This window comes from Astatotilapia calliptera, chromosome 23 (assembly GCF_900246225.1).
Source record: "Astatotilapia calliptera chromosome 23, fAstCal1.2, whole genome shotgun sequence".
Lineage (NCBI taxonomy): Eukaryota > Metazoa > Chordata > Actinopteri > Cichliformes > Cichlidae > Astatotilapia > Astatotilapia calliptera.
Window position 1 is genome coordinate 40114783 of NC_039323.1, and position 18362 is coordinate 40133144.

General features: G+C 43.1%; 1 protein-coding gene and 1 long non-coding RNA gene across 2 annotated transcripts in view; both read right to left on the bottom strand.

Moving 5' to 3' along the window:
* The window catches only part of LOC113016619 (NACHT, LRR and PYD domains-containing protein 3-like), a 133925-nt gene that overhangs the window by 49491 nt on the left and 66072 nt on the right, over window positions 1-18362 (bottom strand). The gene's annotated exons all lie outside the window — the stretch shown is intronic.
* On the bottom strand, window positions 11196-11958 carry LOC113016622 (uncharacterized). Its single transcript, XR_003271274.1, has 3 exons — window positions 11509-11958; window positions 11291-11409; window positions 11196-11207 (listed from the first exon to the last, which is right to left on the bottom strand). It is a non-coding gene; the product is annotated as an uncharacterized LOC113016622 (long non-coding RNA).

The following is an 18362-nucleotide window of genomic DNA, read 5'->3' on the forward strand; positions in this document are numbered from 1 at the left end:
GGAACACGAGAAGCTGGAGAAATACCAAGGGCTCAGAGAAGAGCTCGAGAGGATGTGGAGGGTGAAGGTAACGGTGGTCCCTGTGGTAATCGGAGCACTAGGTGCGGTGACTCCCAAGCTAGGCGAGTGGCTCCAGCAGATCCCGGGAATAACATCGGAGATCTCTGTCCAGAAGAGCGCAGTCCTGGGAACAGCTAAGATACTGCGCAGGACCCTCAAGCTCCCAGGCCTCTGGTAGAGGACCCGAGCTTGAAGGATAAACCGCCCGCAGGGGCGGTTTATCCTTCAAGTGTTGGCGTGCTGGGTGTTTTTTGTTTTTTATATATATATATATATATATATATATATATATATATATATATATATATGTATATATATATATATATACACACATTGGGTGAACGTGCAGTAGTAGCAGCAAGCAGGTGAATTCTGTACATTAATATGAATAGACATCTGACTATTTTACAGGATAAGCAATATAAACATATTTAAAATTAAAGGAATTTGAAATGTACATTGTTTCACTGCTCCTCCCTAAACACAGAGGATGCTGGGACTTGTAGTTTTTACCTTGTGTGATCTTTATGGCTGTGACACTAAATCACAGCATGAAAACTTCCTGCAAATATGTCACAGGCGATAAAAGTTTCACATTAAAGGTGAAGTTATTTTTCTGTCTCATGTTCAATAAACAGTGAGCTGGGAAAACTGAAGAACAGACTTCAGACGTTCCCTGCAGAGTTTCTGCTGCTCGGTCGTCTGCATGTTGCTGAGACTGAGCTGATGATGAAGCTGTGATGGGTTTATGGCACGTTTGGTTCTGGAGAAGAGTTTTACTTTCGGTGCAGGTGAAATGATCAGAGGTTACAGCCTCTGGTTAAAGTGGAGGCAGCGATCAGGACGGCTGAGCAGCAGAGGTCTCGAGGGTCCTAAAGTGTAAAAGCATCAGTGTTAGTAACACAAAGATCACAGAATGGGATCATCCACACAACACTAACATCTAAATCCACAGCAGGAACTCTTCCAGTGTCCTGAAAAATCTGTGTGCACGATGCTGAGATTAAAATCTGTCTGCTCATCTTAATGCAATATTGTGAAGTTACAATTCTTTTCTGTAAAAAGAATTTTCATTTTTGTATATAAATAAATGTTGATGTTGTGCTTTGGGATCGTGTGCTTCAGTTTTACTTATAATGTGCCAAATGACTGCAACAGGCGGCTTAAGGCGATGCCATCCAGAGTAAGGATCGTGTTAGCCACAGTGTTTCTAAGATTTTTACGCCCCGTTACAATAACCTCAGTTTTATCTGAACTTAGAAGCAGAAAATTAAAGCTCATTATGTGTCTAAGACATCCCGGCAGTTTAACCAATAAAAGCGGGTATCATATGCATAGCAGTGAAAATGTATGCTATGTCTTCTAAAGCACGTATAATGTAAACAGAACTGGTCTTTGCACAGAAGCCTGTGGAGCTTCATAATTAACCTCAGTGTGTGAAGAGGACTCTCCATTTAATAATAGCTGTAATAAAATGTTCTGGCCAACGGTGTTAAACGCTGCACTTGGGTCTAGCAGGGAAGATTTCAACTTTTCAATATGAATGAAGGCTGAAAACTGATTAGATTAATGTCTGATGATCTTTTCTGTGCTTCTTCAAGTTTGTAACACCGAACATATTAAAGGATGATATAAGGTTCACAGGAAGAGTTTAATTAGACACATTTACTATTTTTCTTTATACTCTTTCTTTCTTGACATGTTTAATATGATTACTATCAGAGGAGAAAATGACCCTTGTGTAGTTTAAAAACTTTTTATTTAATCAAACTGTAATGTTGTTGAACTCTGACGGACGTGTCTTTTAATCTTGTCAACAAATCCTTAATCACCTAAATGTGCCATTTATCATCTTGTAAAATGTTCCCTCTGCTTCTGTTGCACATCTCCCCCGACACTCTCTGCTTCACCAGCCCTGTGCAGCTGGTCCAATCGCTGCGTCCTTAAACTGGTGTGTTTAAATCTCTTTACCTCTGTTGTGAACTTCACACAAAGTTTGTGGTAACAAAATCAAACTGAGGAGGATCTGGTTTGAAAAACACACACTCGCGAGACAAAATAAAAACAGACTGCTCAAAGCAAAAGCAGGACTAAAAATAGACTAAACCATTACACACAAAAGTTGAAAAACCTAAAGAGTGTGTGAGACTGCTAGCTGTGTCGTTCAGCAATAAACTCATCTATAAATGTGTTAGTAAAGAGCGACTTGTACTTCTGTCCCATTAAGCAACGGTTTAACAAATTTCACTGCAAACTATAAAAGTCATCTGGATTTAAATAGAACATAGTAGTGCAGGAAACACTAGTATAAGGTGTCTATGGAACAAATCTCCTTCAGCGTTCAAAATGACCAAAGTGAGGCCTACAGGCGTTTCTCTCAGTTGGTTGTGTTCAGGGAAAAAGCAGCTAAATACACTGAGACTGCTCCACATTGTTAGTGAGTTAACTCTGGATATCTGTAGGTTTGTCAAACTTGGAGTGAACAAAAGCAGAAAACAGTAAAAGATGCAGACAGTGAAAGTCTGGTTTATTTCATGAACACAATGAAACATTTTCGGCAAAGCAGCATACATGATAAATAGATACACATGACACGGACAGTGAGAAGTAAAACTCGTCGTCTTACCACATGTTATATTCTGTAAACTTAAAATAAACCACAGAAATGAGTGTTTTAAAGTCATTATTAAAAACATGAGTCAACATTACTGAAGTGACACTTTAACGATGCTTCACATCACCGTGTTTATGATGATAAAACATGTTCTCTCGTTAGTAGTTGTCTGCGCTGACACTTGTCATGAAAATGTCCAGAGCCAGGGTTCCTCTTCAATTATCACTGATCATTAATAGGGTCACAAAAGATTTGTCACATTATCCCCATAAACAAAATGCTTTTATAGAAATCATTGTGACACAAATATTTAGATTCTTGTTTCACAATGTGCATGAACTCAAAATCTTTAGAGTTTCATATTTATAAAGTATCGCAAAGAATACATTTATACCGTTGTATGAGCCACACTTCTTGTAAAAAACTGATTGGAAATGCGTTCGAGAAAAGCTCCTGCTGTGACCTTCCTTCTGTGAGGGCACACACACACACACACACACACACACACACACACACACACACACACACACACACACACACATGTGTCTATATACACACATTACACATACATACACAAAGCTGTGTAAAGCAACTATTGGCGACTGTCAAGCCTTTGAGTCGCCGAGCAGCTGAATAGGCGAATAATGTTGACGCGCCCGCTGTTTAAAACGTAAGTCAAAGTTCCAGGTTAAAACTCCTTTATTTGTTATCAAATCCTTAAAATCGGTAGAAAAACAGGGATCAAAACATTCCAAGCTTGAGCGGTCAGCAAAAGTCGACTTCCCCCATCACCCACTCATTCACAAAAATTCCCTCAGGACGTGAACAGATGATATAGCAATCACTATTACCGACACCACGTGACCCAAAGCTACGCCTTATCCACAACAGCAACTATAAATAACGAATCTAAACGTATATACATAAAATACAGAAATGAATGAGGTGGAATGAATACTACAAATGTACATAAGGTGCAGCTGCAGTCTGGCAGTGGGAGCAGTGTGACAGGTCAAGTGTTAAGAAGGGAGATGGCGAGAGGAAAGAAACTGTTCCTGTGTCGGGTGGTCCTGGTCTGCAGGCTTCTGTACCGTCTGCCAGAGGGCAGCAGATCAAAAAGTCTGTGTGCAGGGTGTGAGGGGTCTGTGATGATTTTCCCTGCCCGTTTCCTGGTTCTTGAGCGGCACCCCCCTGCCCTCCTGGATGGCAGGGGGGATTCGATTCTGAGAACTCACGGCAGTGTGCCTCCCCGAGATGTTATTCTGAGCGAGCCCTTCCGAGATGTATCCAGTCTGCAGTCAGAGATCTTATTCTGAGTATTCACAGCAGCCGTAGCCTCTCCAAGATCTTATCCGTGCTGACTCAATGAGCCCATTTTGAGAAACTCACGCCTCTCCCATCATTCCAATCCCAGCGGGCAGCCTTGTGGGGGTTTGAACAGCCGGTTCTGCTTTCTCAAGCCAGCTCCGATCAGCCAGAACCCTGTTACCATGGTTCCGAATAGGTAGATATCTTCAGCACGCAGACTTACCCGAGCCCAAACTTCTCGTTGAGAAATTGCATTTAGGGACCAGTTTTCAACAGGACAATGACCCCAAACACACCTCCAGGCTGTGTACTAGAAGAAGTATACTAGATGGCGGCGCGCACAGACGCAGCGGCTCTATGCTCTCCACTTGGGTGCCTTTCTTTTTTGTTTCTCCACTTTTTCTTCTTCTTTTGTTTTCCTTATTGTGAAGCCAAATTTTCCTACAACCATCTGGAATTATGCAAGATCGGATATAACAGCCAGATCCCCATTACCAGTGATTATCAGAGGGTGCACAACATCCCCCCGGAGATAGCGAGAACATCGGGTGCTCCGTGGATTGTTATCGGCTCTGCCAAGAAACGCAGGCGGCGGAAGGAACGCAAACAAAAGCGGGGATGCCTGTCGGGCCTGCTGGCCAGGCTAAAGAAGCAGCCTTTCAAACCACCGCTCCCGAGCATCTTTCTGACCAGCGCACGGTCGGTCGTCAACAAAATAGACGAACTGAACCTACTTCTCGCCGCACAGCCAATCGTCCGTGACTGCTGTGTCCTGGTCGTCACGGAGACATGGCTCACTCCGCGAGGCTCCTGCCTACGACAGCCGTAACGCTCCGACAATCCATCAAGCGGTGGTAGCTTAGCAAAGTCGTACTGAAACATCTGACAGATTTTCGAGCGCCGTGCACATAAAATCGTTTCGAGGTCAGTAAACACAACCAGAGTTCATACATAAGGCACACGGGGTTATAAGGGGCTCTGTCGACTTTCAGAAAAATCAAAGGATTGATTTTAAGTGCGCCGTATTTTCCAAACAACACGGTAATAACGACGGCCCGCTAGCATGCTCTACCAAAAATAGTGCTTTGTTGTGTATCTGACGGACAAAAGCTAAACCAGTTCCACACCACTGAAGCTGCAGCATTTTTACAAACCAGTTCTGGTTCATCCGTTTCATTTAGCGATCCACTTTCGCTCTTCTCATTCTGCGTCATCATCCAATTCCACCTGTGATCTTGTGTCACCATTGCTCTCTGAGCTTTGTGTTGCTTCTTCTGTCACCTGACAAATAGGACATACATGACAATAAGAATAAAATGTGGAGCTGCTTCAGTGTGTCTGTCACTTTGTGCAGATCTTGACTGATCAGTAATGTTTGTAGGCTGAGTGCATTTTTAAAACAAGTTGTGCAAACTGCACTACAAGGTGGAATATTTGCAAAATCATAACTATGACCTATGAATACGTCAGTGCCATTAAGATGAAATTCTTGTGTCACCAACATTTTAACGTTAGGCATATAATTCTAACAGCCTCTGTAAACTAATATCCTGGCTGCTCGAGGCTGCTGTTTTCTCTGACAGCTTCACTTAGATTAGAATTAGAAACGCTGCTCTGAGACTGAGAGAACTAACAGTGCTGCATGTTGTGCTGTTAGTTTCCAAAACACGTTATTCATGGTTACATACAGTTTTAGACTGATGTGGGCCAAAGCCTAGCATAGCCTGCAACGTTATTGTGACGGACACATTTTATGTGTCAGACCCAGGACCCTGAGCAGTTATGGACTAATATTATAATGTATGTATTTTGTATTGCTGTCCCTCGTTCTCCCTGCTTGTAGACGTGTGTGTGTGTGTGTGTGTGTGTGTGTGTGTGTGTGTGTGTGTGTGTGTGTGTGTGTGTGTGTGTGTGTGGCCCTGGCAGGTGATTGGCCACACCTGCAGCTGATCAGGCCTGTCGGAGGAGCTATTTGAGAGTGTGGTGGAGCTCTCTCCGACGCTGGATCATTGCGTGGCTTCACGTCAGTCTCTCGACCAGTTCCTAGTTTGAGTCTGCTGCATTATTGTGTGTCTGACGGCTTCCTCTCTCTTATGTCCCCAGGAGTTACGGGGAGACGAGAGGACAGCGAGCACGGGGTGCTCATCACGGAGAAGCGGAGACAGGAGCACTAGCACTGGGAAGAGGACACGTCACGGGAGTCGGGAGAGCACGGGATTTATTGTCATGTCTGTCCATCGCTGTAAATAAACGCACTGCTTGTACATAGAGCACCGCGCCTGTGTCCTCCTTCCCTACACCCCCACGGTCTGCCAGCCAGACCGTGACATTATGAGTGAACTTGGCTTTAAGTGACTTACAGGTTTCTCTGAAAAATACTTTCTTATATCCAGGTTCTTCCTCTTTGCTGCCGTCCTCCTCTCCTCCTGGGAGCGCAGGCTTGCCGCTGCTAAAACTCAACGGAGCTCCCTGAAAGGTTCAGCCAATCACATTGGCCATATTTGTCACATGAGGTAGGACTCCAGTACAGGACGTAATTTAACTCTTTCGGCACCGCTGGGTGAATGAGACGTTGACAGATCTTTTTTTTTCTTCTTTCTATCAGGTTTGCTTTTCTTTACTCGAAGAGATCAAATTATTGGTGAGGACAATTCAATAATCGCTGGATATTGGTGGGGACATGTCCCCTCCGTCCATGCCAAATCGACGCCCTTGCCCGAATCGATTCAATCCATGATTCGATTCGATTCGATTTGGGGAAATTTTGCCTCAGACAGTCAGCAGTATTATAATTTAGATCATACCCCCCCCCACACACACACACACACACACACACAGCCTTATGGGTACAGTAGTCTCCCGCTACACCTCCTTTTAGCTAAAGACATACTTCATAATGACTCACTCAGCTCACAAGAACAGGAATGCAGAGCATTATCAAACGTTAAAATGATACACATCTCTCACTTGTTCACTTACATTTAAACGAAACACATAATTGTAAACATCTCTAACAGCCTAAGCCAGCTTTGAATAGGGCCTGAATGGATAACTTCAGAGAATTACACATCCAATCTTACACGAGGGCTCACCGCTCGACCAGATCTGGTAACAGTCCCTGTTGGTGTGAGGTGGCTCCTATTTCTCCTTAGAAAACCTGTCTGTCTCTACCACATAAGATCTGGGAGCACTGGCAGGTCCAACTACTGCTCCAGTGGTTCCTTCAGTAGTAATCCACACCTTCTGTCCTGACTCTATGTCTGCGGTTGTAGTGTTTTGCCTGCTCACGCCTCCCCTCCTCATCCTTCTCGCGAAAAGCCTGTAGGTCGGGCCACTTTGGCACCAGCTTCGCAGCAGCTTGTGGCAGAGAGGTACGCAGGTGTCTCCCCATGAGCAACTGTGCCGGTGAGAGCCCATGTTCCAGTGGGGTGGCCCTGCACGCTAGCAGTGCTCTGCTGTAGTCACAGTCCTCTCAAGTCTTTAATGGTACGATCAGCGCGTTCTGCCTCCCCGTTGGCTTGGGGGTACCTGGGGCTGCTCGTTTCATGTGTGAACTGGTACTCTTTAGCAAAGTGCTTGAACTGTTCTGATGAAACTTGCGGCCTGTTGTCCGATACCACAGTCTCGGCAACTGCATGTCTTGCAAAGGCCTCTTTTATAGCATTAATAGTGACCTCTGCTGTTGTGTCTCTCAGTTCACCAAGTACCACGACCAGATTTGGTGTGTGGTAGTAACAGGCAAATGAACTTTTGTTTTTTAATGATTTGAATATATATGAATGCTTGTGCATAAATACACAAACAATACACATATGCTTTCATGCTTTCAATTGTGTCATTTACGTGATCTAGGTCAGCGGTCTCCAACCTTTTTTGCACCACCGACCGGTTTATGCCCGACAATATTTTCACGGACCGGCCTTTAAGGTGTCGCGGATAAATACAACAAAATAAAACTAGTACCGGTACCGAAAAATAAGATTTATTCATAACACACGTGAAAAGACCCAGGAAAACCGAGTTAATGATAAAAACGATAACAAAATAACGCTGAAAAGCGATAAAAACCCTGAAAACCAGACATTTCACACCTGAGCCTCAACTCTCGCGGCCCGGTACCAAACGACTCACGGACCGGTACCAGTCCGAGGCCCGGGGGTTGGGGACCGCTGTTCTAGGTAGCTCTGTTTTGGAAGTTCAGTTCAAGCTAGAAATGTGCTTTGGAGTTTGTACGTGTTTTGTCTCTAGGGGCCACCACATATATTTCTATTTACATTCAGGTGACAGCAATCCATGGATGGTTTCGACATGCAAGAGGATATTTTCCCCGGTGCCCAGCGGGAGAAGACACTGCTTGCGATGTCGATGAGGTCCTGTGGCCAGACCCCAACAGACGGCGGGATCCATGAGCCCACGTATGCACAATTGTCATGATTTTTTGTGTGTACAGTATAGTGTTTTTTCTATTACTGTATTATGTTTGTGTTTTGCTTTATCTGAATTGATGGTGCTGCAGTGGACAATATTGAGTAGGCCTATTTGCTTTTTTTGGTTGTTTGTGTCTCCTGAAAATGTGCCTTCAGAATAAACAATGACAATGAAAGACTGCAGTGTTTTATATGAAGTAGACTAGTGTGTCCCCCTGATCTGATCTGCATGTGATGCAAGTATGTGTCATTTTGTCAACAGAGTTACATCTTGACAGAGGAATGTTAGGTTTTGACAGCAGAGTTTCAGTTTGGCACAGATGTGAATGGTATATTTTGATGTGTCATGTTTACTTGTGTTTAGAGTTTTGGCACAATGAGCGACGTTTTGCAAAATGTGTTCAAGCAACGGGCAAAAACTGTAACATGTTTTTCACCAAAGATTTCAGCAATTATAAAAATTCAACTCAAGCTATTCAGCTATTAGCATTCACACTGCATTTTCTACAGGAAGTACATTTTATATACCAGTTTCAGTTCAAAGTGCATTAAAAATAATAAATAATTATTAAAAATAATACCATCAATATGTTACTGCACTACACTTACTGGACTTGTGGAAGTATTTTGAGAACCATAAGAGATTCTTACAAATGTTTGAAAGAAAAAAAATCTTTAACATAGCTGGAGACTCGTGTAGAAATATGAATGAGTTTATAAAGTTTCTGTCATGGTGTGCTGTGACAGGCAGGTAGTAGGACCCAAACACAGGACTCTTACGTGGAATGAAACTTGAATCGGCAGCTTTTATTGCTGGAAACTCAGGTGGACTCAAGAAACTACAAACTAAGAAACAAGAACTAGGAAAACAAATCAGGAACTATGAACAAGAATCAAGTAAAGAACACGGAGGAGAAAAAACACCCAGCCCACTGAAAACTAAAGAAACCCCCAAAAACATGAAGAACAATCATTAAGGAACATATTTACATATTTAGAGTTACTGCAACACCAACACTGGGTCACAGCTTCAGTGTCAGTCGGTGACTTTTGGTCTGCAACAGCAGCAGAACAGACTTCTCAGTCTTTTGAAGAAGCCCTTTTTCTTCTTCTTGATCTGACGGTCTTCGGACTTCATGCTGGCTTCAGGTTCTGGAAAAGGTTCCTCAAAGGGAACATCAGGAACCGGCCCAATTTCAGAACAAGATCCGTTGATCATATGATCTTCACCTTCAACACAGGATTTGGACTCGCCATAGGGTTCCTCACAGGGAGCGTCGGGCTCTGCAACACTTTCTGACAGAGCTCCTTCGATCGTAAGGTCTCGAGTACTCAGACTGGATGCCCTTTCAGAAAGAAGTTCCTCACAGGGAGCGTCGGGCTCTGCAACACTTTCTGACAGAGCTCCTTCGATCGTAAGGTCTCGAGTACTCAGACTGGATGCCCTTTCAGAAAGAAGTTCCTCACAGGGAACGTCGGGCTCTGCAACACTTTCTGACAGAGCTCCTTCGATCGTAAGGTCTCGAGTACTCAGACTGGATGCCCTTTCAGAAAGAAGTTCCTCACAGGGAACGTCGGGCTCTGCAACACTTTCTGACAGAGCTTCTTCGGCTGGTGGAACATTTGCCACTGAAAGGCCGTCAGAGGAGCGCTCACCATTTGTGCTCTTCACATCAGGACTTGAAGGGGGCTCAAAGATTTCACATATCCGGATCCTTGCTACATCAGCAATGGTCTTCAGCAACAGGGGTGCAAAGTTTGCAACTTGGATAGACAGAATTTCTTCAGGAAATTTCTGTCTAATCTCCGTCAGGATGCTGTCGACCAGATCGTCTCGGATAGAGCGGGTGAAGATGGCCTGTGTTTCCATCGCCGTGAGGCTCTTGGAGACACGATCTAAAGTGGCCTTGGTGACACTGGTGGAGAGGATACTTAGACTCTGGGAGGCCATGTTTAGGAGGGGACGAGGAGGAAGCTCCCAGAAGCCCTGGAGAACGCGGGGAACTACCTCGACCACTACCTCCTGCGCGGTGAGCAGTTTGCTGTTAGGCTGTTCCTGCTGCTTCTTTTTCAGGATTTCAACGTAATCCTTCACCGCGCTGAGGAGTTTAGGTGCTCTGTAGAAAAACATGATAAGAGTTATCTGTTAAACATATTCAAAGCATCATTTAAATATTGAAACACTGTAGCTGGACTGTTAACCCTGTAACCACCTTTGTATCATACATGAGTTTCTGAGACCTCGATCTCATCAACATGATCAATACTTGCTATAATTTCTAAATGTTGTGGACAAAACTCTTTTTTAGTCTAAAGTTAACATTGTCGTTAACAAAAAGTTGCCAAAAACACCCAGTGTATCAAATGTGATACAAAAAATAAATACACAATAAAAGTAAATCATACACAACATGACATAGCAAAGAACTCATGTGTGGCTTTTGTTTAAAGGGTTGATAAACATCTCAGTTCCAAAGAATCTGAATTTTCTGGCTGTTTTTTGATGGGTTGGGTCTTACAGGGTTAATAACTGTATGTTACATGTGACTCACTGAAATTTAGGAGGTACGGCCTCTGGGAACTGAAGAAGCAACCTGGCTTCAAATTCAACGTCCCTCATTTTATTGCTGACGTTCACCGCCCACACCTGAAACAGAAAACACATTTACAGTGCGCTTATGTGTAAAGGTTATGTGCACGTAATGAAAAAAAAGTCTTGTGGGTTTTCTCGTCTTACCAGCCTTAGAAGAGGTTTGGCTTCCTCTTCGTCAAAATCCTCTAACTCGAACTCCCACAGCCTTCAAAAGAAAGCAAAGCAGAGGTTTTCTCTCAGCACTTACACGTCATCACAAACAGACTTTCAGGCGTGACAGTAACTCACTGCTCTCTGAGCGTCTCCCTGCTCTTCTCCACCAAAAGATCTCTCAGATCTTCAGCAGTGAGGTTCGGTGGAATTAGATCTTCCTGCTGAAGTCTGAGAAACTCCGTCATTATCGCAACCTAAAAGTAAAGGAGACATTTAATCACCACCACTCTCAGGTCCTCAGAAATGACCTGATATTTTCTGTCAGCTTTGGTTTGCATGAATCTGGGTCTAACCTGAGCCTTGTAGCCCGGAAGATACCAGCAGATCTTTACAGCTGTTTCATAAATCGGTGTGTTGAACAACACCTGTCAAAGAAATAGCAATTTAGTCATTGTTACTTAAAATGATTCTCAGTTTGTCAACTTTTAAAACGACATCAAATTCTTCAAATTACTGAAATGCAGTAAAAGCAAAAGCGTCACATACCCTGATAGGCTTATAGATTCCTTGACTCTTTTCCATTTAAACGTGTTCAAATCAAAGTCAGGAAGAAAAACGTCAACTGCTCTCCAACGATGGCGTACGGGGGATCTGGACCTGAAAATGCTCTCAGCTCGGTGGTCTCGCACAGATGAGCTCTTTTGACAGTCTGATGTTTATTTATGAATGCAGAATTTCTTGAGCAGTCACCATGGAAACTTGATGCAGCTTCATGTTGTTAAATTAAAAGTAAACACTGTGTATTTTGCACTCCACTCCACTAAACTTATCATATAAGTAAATAAAGTGTGGGTTAGGTCCCTCCTGTGGAAAGAGCCACACAAACCGATGGATCAGAAAAGACAAAGTCAGCTACAGCATGCCTTTTCATATTATGTGCCTGCTTATCTCCATTTCTTTACAGTAGATGGGAACTTTTGCAGTAAAGCAATGGCTTACAAACAGTGGACTGTGGACTAATGCAGACATCTGAAGCCTGACAGCAGCTGGTATATACACAGCTTTGGACAAACTGGCCCTTTAAACAGCCCAGAGGAAGAAGAGACCTCTGCGTTATCAGTGCAGCCTAAAGCACAATAATAATAATACTATTAATATGATTTTTAGAGCAATAATGCCCCAAATACTGAAGTCATTAATTACACATCCGTCATGCTTCACAGGAGGTCAGGAGTGACCGATGAACGTGATGCTACATTAGAGTCTGTCCTATGAGTTCAGCAGGAGGAGGTGAACCCACAGCTGGGACCAGTTCTCTAGTGGGTCCAGTATCATACATGTGTTCATCCTGGTCTGAACCTGGTCAGAAGAACTGACTTCACTTTTGAAAATTCAATACTTATAAAAGGTAACCCCAAACAGTCTACAACGGCTGTTTTCTGTCCACCGAAGCAAATTTGATTGACGAGGTTTTTGTACCTTCACTTCTCCAAAAAGCAAATAAAGAGATTAAACAAAGATTTACTGAACGACCGTCAGAATTCCCAGAGCTAACGTAGATCGCTTTATGCTCTTGAGTCAGGAGGGATAAGAAAAGTGACTGCAAACATTGTGGAACGATTCATAGCGTTTGATTGCTTGTGTGAATGTATTAAACAGGAAACCAGGAGCTGCAGAAACCCAGTAATGCTGAAGACGCATGCGTGTGCGTTTATTACAGGTTTTTCTGAATGCTTAAACCCTAACTGTGATTCTTACAGCACAATTCCTAAAACTATTGATACTTATAGCAAAACCACTCACTGAGTGTGCAAAACTAAAAGCACAAACACTGCTTTGCACTCAGTTTGCCATTTTGTAACACACACTTTGCAAACCTGTAGCTACAATCCACTGCACAGCACTCTTTTTGCAGAACTGTAAACACAACTCACTGCTTTGCACTCAATTTCCAAATGATCAACGCACTCCTAGCAAAACTATACACATTTATGGCCATTATTTACACTATTTTGTCAACTGTCTGGCACACTGCCACATGTGAAAGCTTTTTTAGATAATTAGTTCACTTTGCAATCAGCCTAAGCACTATGATACAGGTAAGCTCTGTGTGTGGAGTACAATGGAGGGAGCAGGAAGAGTGAGAGGAGGCCGAGGAAGAGGACGTGGAGGTGAAGAAGTAGGATGAAGAGGACGACAAGGACAAGGAGGAGCAAGAGGAGGACGAGGAGGGGGGAGAGGACGGGTAAGAAGAGTAAGAAATAGAATTGCTGATGACATCAGAGCTACAATAGTGGACCATGTCATCAACCGTGGAGTGACCCTGAGGGAAGCTGGCCAACGGTTTTTTTGGTTTTTCTCAAACTTAAGTAACTGAAACCTTTCATTGAACTACAGCAGAAACAGATTGGAAATGCCAAGTTATTCTAACACTAGTGGACTTGTTAAACAAAACATTTGTTTCACTTCTTTCTCAACATGCAGCACCATTAAGAACAGTGGACCAGCATAGTTGGTCTGCATGAGCACACTTACTGCAACAGTTGTACATGCTGAAACTGGTTGCTGGCAGCTGATGTGAAGAAATGTCTGGACACATCAAAAGTTTTCTTTTTCATTTTCTTCCTCCCTTGGATAACATACACATGGCAAATAAAAACATGTAACTAGGGTGACGTGAAGTGTGTATCATCAGATTTAACTAAAATATAATGAGGCTGTCCATCTGTGAAGTAATTGTTCCTTCAAAAACCACTGTGACAACAGATTTTATTTCATTCATTTGATGGTTTTCTATTCTGTATACTGGAACTTTTTAATAGCCCCCCTGTCCACACATCCTTGACATGAGACTTTCTGCAGAGTTGCACATGATGAATGCACACAAAACTTAAAGTGTTGCTGTCATATTTTTTTGGATGTGGTTTGTTGTCATAATCAAGAACGTGTCTTATTTTTTATTTGTGTTGTTGCTGATCAGCCATTGGACTGCTGAGCCTGCAGTGAACAGCCAGTCACTGACTCTTGATGCTAGAGCAAGGACAACTGAGCTCTCTCTCTCTCTCTCTCTCTCTCTTTTAAATAAATAATACGTTCGAGCTGTTTATGTTTTTGACTTGTTATGGACTCTGACTGGCAATGGGAGGGCTGGCGGACTCATATTATGGAGGTGGAGGGTAGACACATTTTGTGTGCAAGAGACCACATACTACAGTGGTGATTGACACAGACTTCAATGGACATTTAGGTGAAGGGAACAGAGGTTATGAGGTGTTGGGTAGGTGTGGTGTTTAGGAGAGAAATCTAGAAAGACAGATGTGGGGCAGATTTTCCAAGTGGAAATGGCCGTGGTGCACACATACTTCAAGAACAGGGAGGAACTTGTAGAAATATATGAAAGTGGAGGAAGCTGCACACAGGGCAACTAAATATTATGCAGAAGGTGAAATCAAAAAGACAGGAGACAAGGAGGTGTCAGGGAGAATGCAGCTATGCAGCATCAAATGGTAGTTTGAAGGATGAGTTTGGACATCAAGAAGAGGAAGTGAGTGAAGGCAGAGACATGCAGGAGTATAAACAGGCTCTGGGTAGTAGGGAAGACTTACCAGATGGCTGGGATAGTACAGCTTTATTGAGATAAACTGCCAAGAAGGGGTTTGACGGCTTCTCTGCACAGAAGAAAGGGAAAAAAGAAAAGTGATTTTGAAAGTATTTGAAGGAAGAGATTTACAAAGAAAAAGAAGTGTAGTTAGTGAAATGAAGAAAATAGACCAAGAAACTGGGAGGCTAGGCATGTAGCAGAAAGAGGTGACAAAGGAAAAGGCTCAGTGCCACGTATGTGAAGCTGGACCCCAAGGAAATGAGGGAATGAGACTTGCTAGGCAGAGAGTGAGTTTGAATGGATGTTCAAACCCAAAAAAAGATATATTCACATAACATAGATTGAAAGAAGCTGCAGGTGGCACAGCAGCTTTAATGTCTTCCAGACAGGAAGTTTTGGAAAGAAATATCATCATTTCCCAGATTTTACTATCTTAGTGTTCTGTAACAAAATCACTGTTGTGCGCATGGTGTTAGAGATGATGATGATTACAAACAAACTTAATGTGCTAGTCGTGCTTTTCTTGAGGGATTTGTCCTTCGACCAGTTTTCATGTCATTGGAATCATTTGTATTCACTGATTCTGGCACTTATTTCATCAAACCAAACTCCAAGTAAATACTTTCGGCTTTTTGGTTTTGTCAAACGAACTAATGTAAAGAATGCCTGGCTGTGCACTACACCACGCAGTGGGAATTTGTCTTCTCCAGTTAAATTCAGGATTAACTTGCTTTATAACACAGACCTCAAAAGTAACCGTTATAACCCCAAACACAAGAAAATGTGATCTACAGCACAGTGAGAACTGGCAACGCTTATCTGGAGGGGTCAGAGTGAATGAACTGGACACCTGTAGAAGCAGGATTTGATTTCCACTGATTTCCTTTCCGATCCCATACCAAGTAAAATTCAGGGTGGTATCGACGATACTGATCTGATACGATACTCTGTACAAAAACTTATTTTTTTTACTCTATCTTTTATTTTATCTCAAATTATAGCGTCGTAATGATCACAGGACATCAGATTACTTGTTCTTATCACTTAATGATGCAGAATTATCATATAGAAATGAAAAACCTGAAGTTGTGGCTATTTGTTGCCTGCCTGCAGCATTAAAGGACTCCGTGAGAGACGTCTGTCTCGCCCTGGCAGCACCTCTCCCTCTCCTCCTCTTCAGTTCGCCTCAACATACGCTCGTCATATTCTGTGATATGATTCACTCTGAGGTGTTTGACCAGGTCAGCGGTGTTACCACAACACCTCACATTCTTGCCACATGTATGGCAAACCACGTCTCAGCTGTTCGTGGAGGTAAAATACGTCTGCACATGACTCTGTTTACGCTCAGCCATTGTTGTGAGTGTGCACGCCAAGGGGCCGGACACAATGACGGGTATCGGAGGAATCGATATTTCAGTATCGATCCGCACATCACGAGTCGAGATACGTTTTAAAGTAGTCCAAAAAACAAATGCATATTTTCCCGAACCACTGTTCCTTGACTAAGGTGGGTAACGTGATGAGGTCAAGGAAGGGTGTGACGGAGATTTGATTGAAAAACTTTGTCGTCCGTTAAAGTTTCACGTTGGCTTTTTCATCTTGAAAGCCCTCTCTGCTCGTGTCCAACCCGGGTGAACAATCACAGATGTGAGAAATGTAAACAAACCGTCCACAGAACGCTGATCAGGTTATTTTAAGCGCAAGAAAACAAAAACGTTGCGCTCACCGTCGGCGTCACGGACGAGGCCTGGGGGTCCGGGCCCGTCCACAAAGGTCATTGTAACACAAATCATACGATTGCTAATGAAAATGCTATAAAGCTACATCGCAGATAAGTCTCTGGAGTAACAATCAAGGCCATGTTAGTTATTTGATGAATAGTATCTGTGCCACTCATGGCGCATGACTGAGGAGGACGTTGACCTCTGCAAGTCAGGAAAGTCTGCTGCTCATTGTATAAATAAGAGATTTTTTCAAAAACCAGCCATCATCTCGGGAGGCTGACTCCAAAGTACCATCTCACTTCAAACTTGCAAAACAAGTCGAGTCGATGCGAGCGCACTGCTTGTTTCTAGTTAGTCTTTAAGGATGACAGCATTAGTCTGCTCCTTTGTATGAAATAAAGTGAGTCGAGTCCATGTGGTCTGGCACCCACCCACATTTCTCTGCTAGTGATCCATGAGGACTCCACCTTGTTGCCAGTTCTCTCGTGTGGAAGCTTCAGGAAATGACAGCTTCACTCTGACGTGTGTGAGCTGTGTGAGGTCTGTGGTTAGAAGTTTACAGTGTTTGCTCTTTGTGTCGTCTGTAATATGCTCTATGGCTTTAAAAAAATGGCCACATGTTTCTGTAGCTGAATTTGTCCATCTCTGACCTTCTGAGACTGTATTTTCAAACAGGGACGTTCTGACTTTTCTTCACCTTGTACTTCATTCTGCAAATGTTTTATACTCTATTAGAGTTATTACATTATTCTGTTATGCTATAAAATCAACCCCCATATAAGATCGTACTTAAGAAATACATTTAAAAAACCTTCCTGTGCAAATAACCCAAGTTATCTAGAAGAAATAAAAACTGCACTGCAAACCAAACTCAGGTGTTCGACCTGTTGAGCTCGGGAAACTAACTGGTGTTTCATTTTAGTGAGTGCTTTGTTAGATTCCTTCATTTGAACCAAATGAAGTTGATTAAAGTTGATGCATTGATGTGTTTGAAGTGTTTTGTTAGTTGCGATGGATCTCCTGCTGTCTTTTTTCCTCATTATTAAAAGAGAATTTCTTTGAATTTCAAACATCCATTTCCTGTTTATCTGGTCCCGGGTCACAGGTGCAGCAGTCTAAGCAGAGAATCCCAGACCTCCCTAAACAACCACTTCCTCCAGCATATCCAGGACAATACTGAGGCATTCCCAGGCCTGCTGAGAGATATAACCTCTCTAGTGTGTCCTGGGTCTGCCCTGGAGACTCCTCCTCATGGGACATGCCCCAAACACCTCACCCAGGATATTTTTAATTAAAACATCACAAATAAGTCGTCAGGTCTGATGGTCACATTTGTGAGATTCAACCACCATAAAGCAGAGATCACACAGGACACACTGTGTAACCCTCAGCTCAGATGTCTGTAAACATATATTCAGTCTCCCACTGGCGCTGAAAGGCTCTGCTTTCAGAATCAACTTTTCTCTCCACCATTGTGGGCGGCTAGCTTCAATAACAGAAGTTTGACTTGATTGATGCGGGAATGTTCCCAGTTAGCCTGGGTGCTTCAGCACCCCCCAAAATGAATCAAAGCACCCCCAAAGATTTCTTACTTTTTTGACAATATTTGCTGTTTGTGTGACACACTACTAAAAATATAAAAAGCATACAGACTTGGTTGAGACGTAACACTTTAACAACAAAAGTATAGATAACCTCCCCCCCCTCCTAAAGTGGTTTGTTCCAGCTCTCCCCTGCTCTGGCTTTAGCGCCCTTTCTGCCAGAGGATGGTGGCTGAGACGCAGCAGAGCGGAGGTGTAAGTGCCTGGCTTAAAACAGGACATATTGGCTGCATTTAACCTTCAGTTACTCTTTATATAGTTAGGTAGGAGTCAGGCCA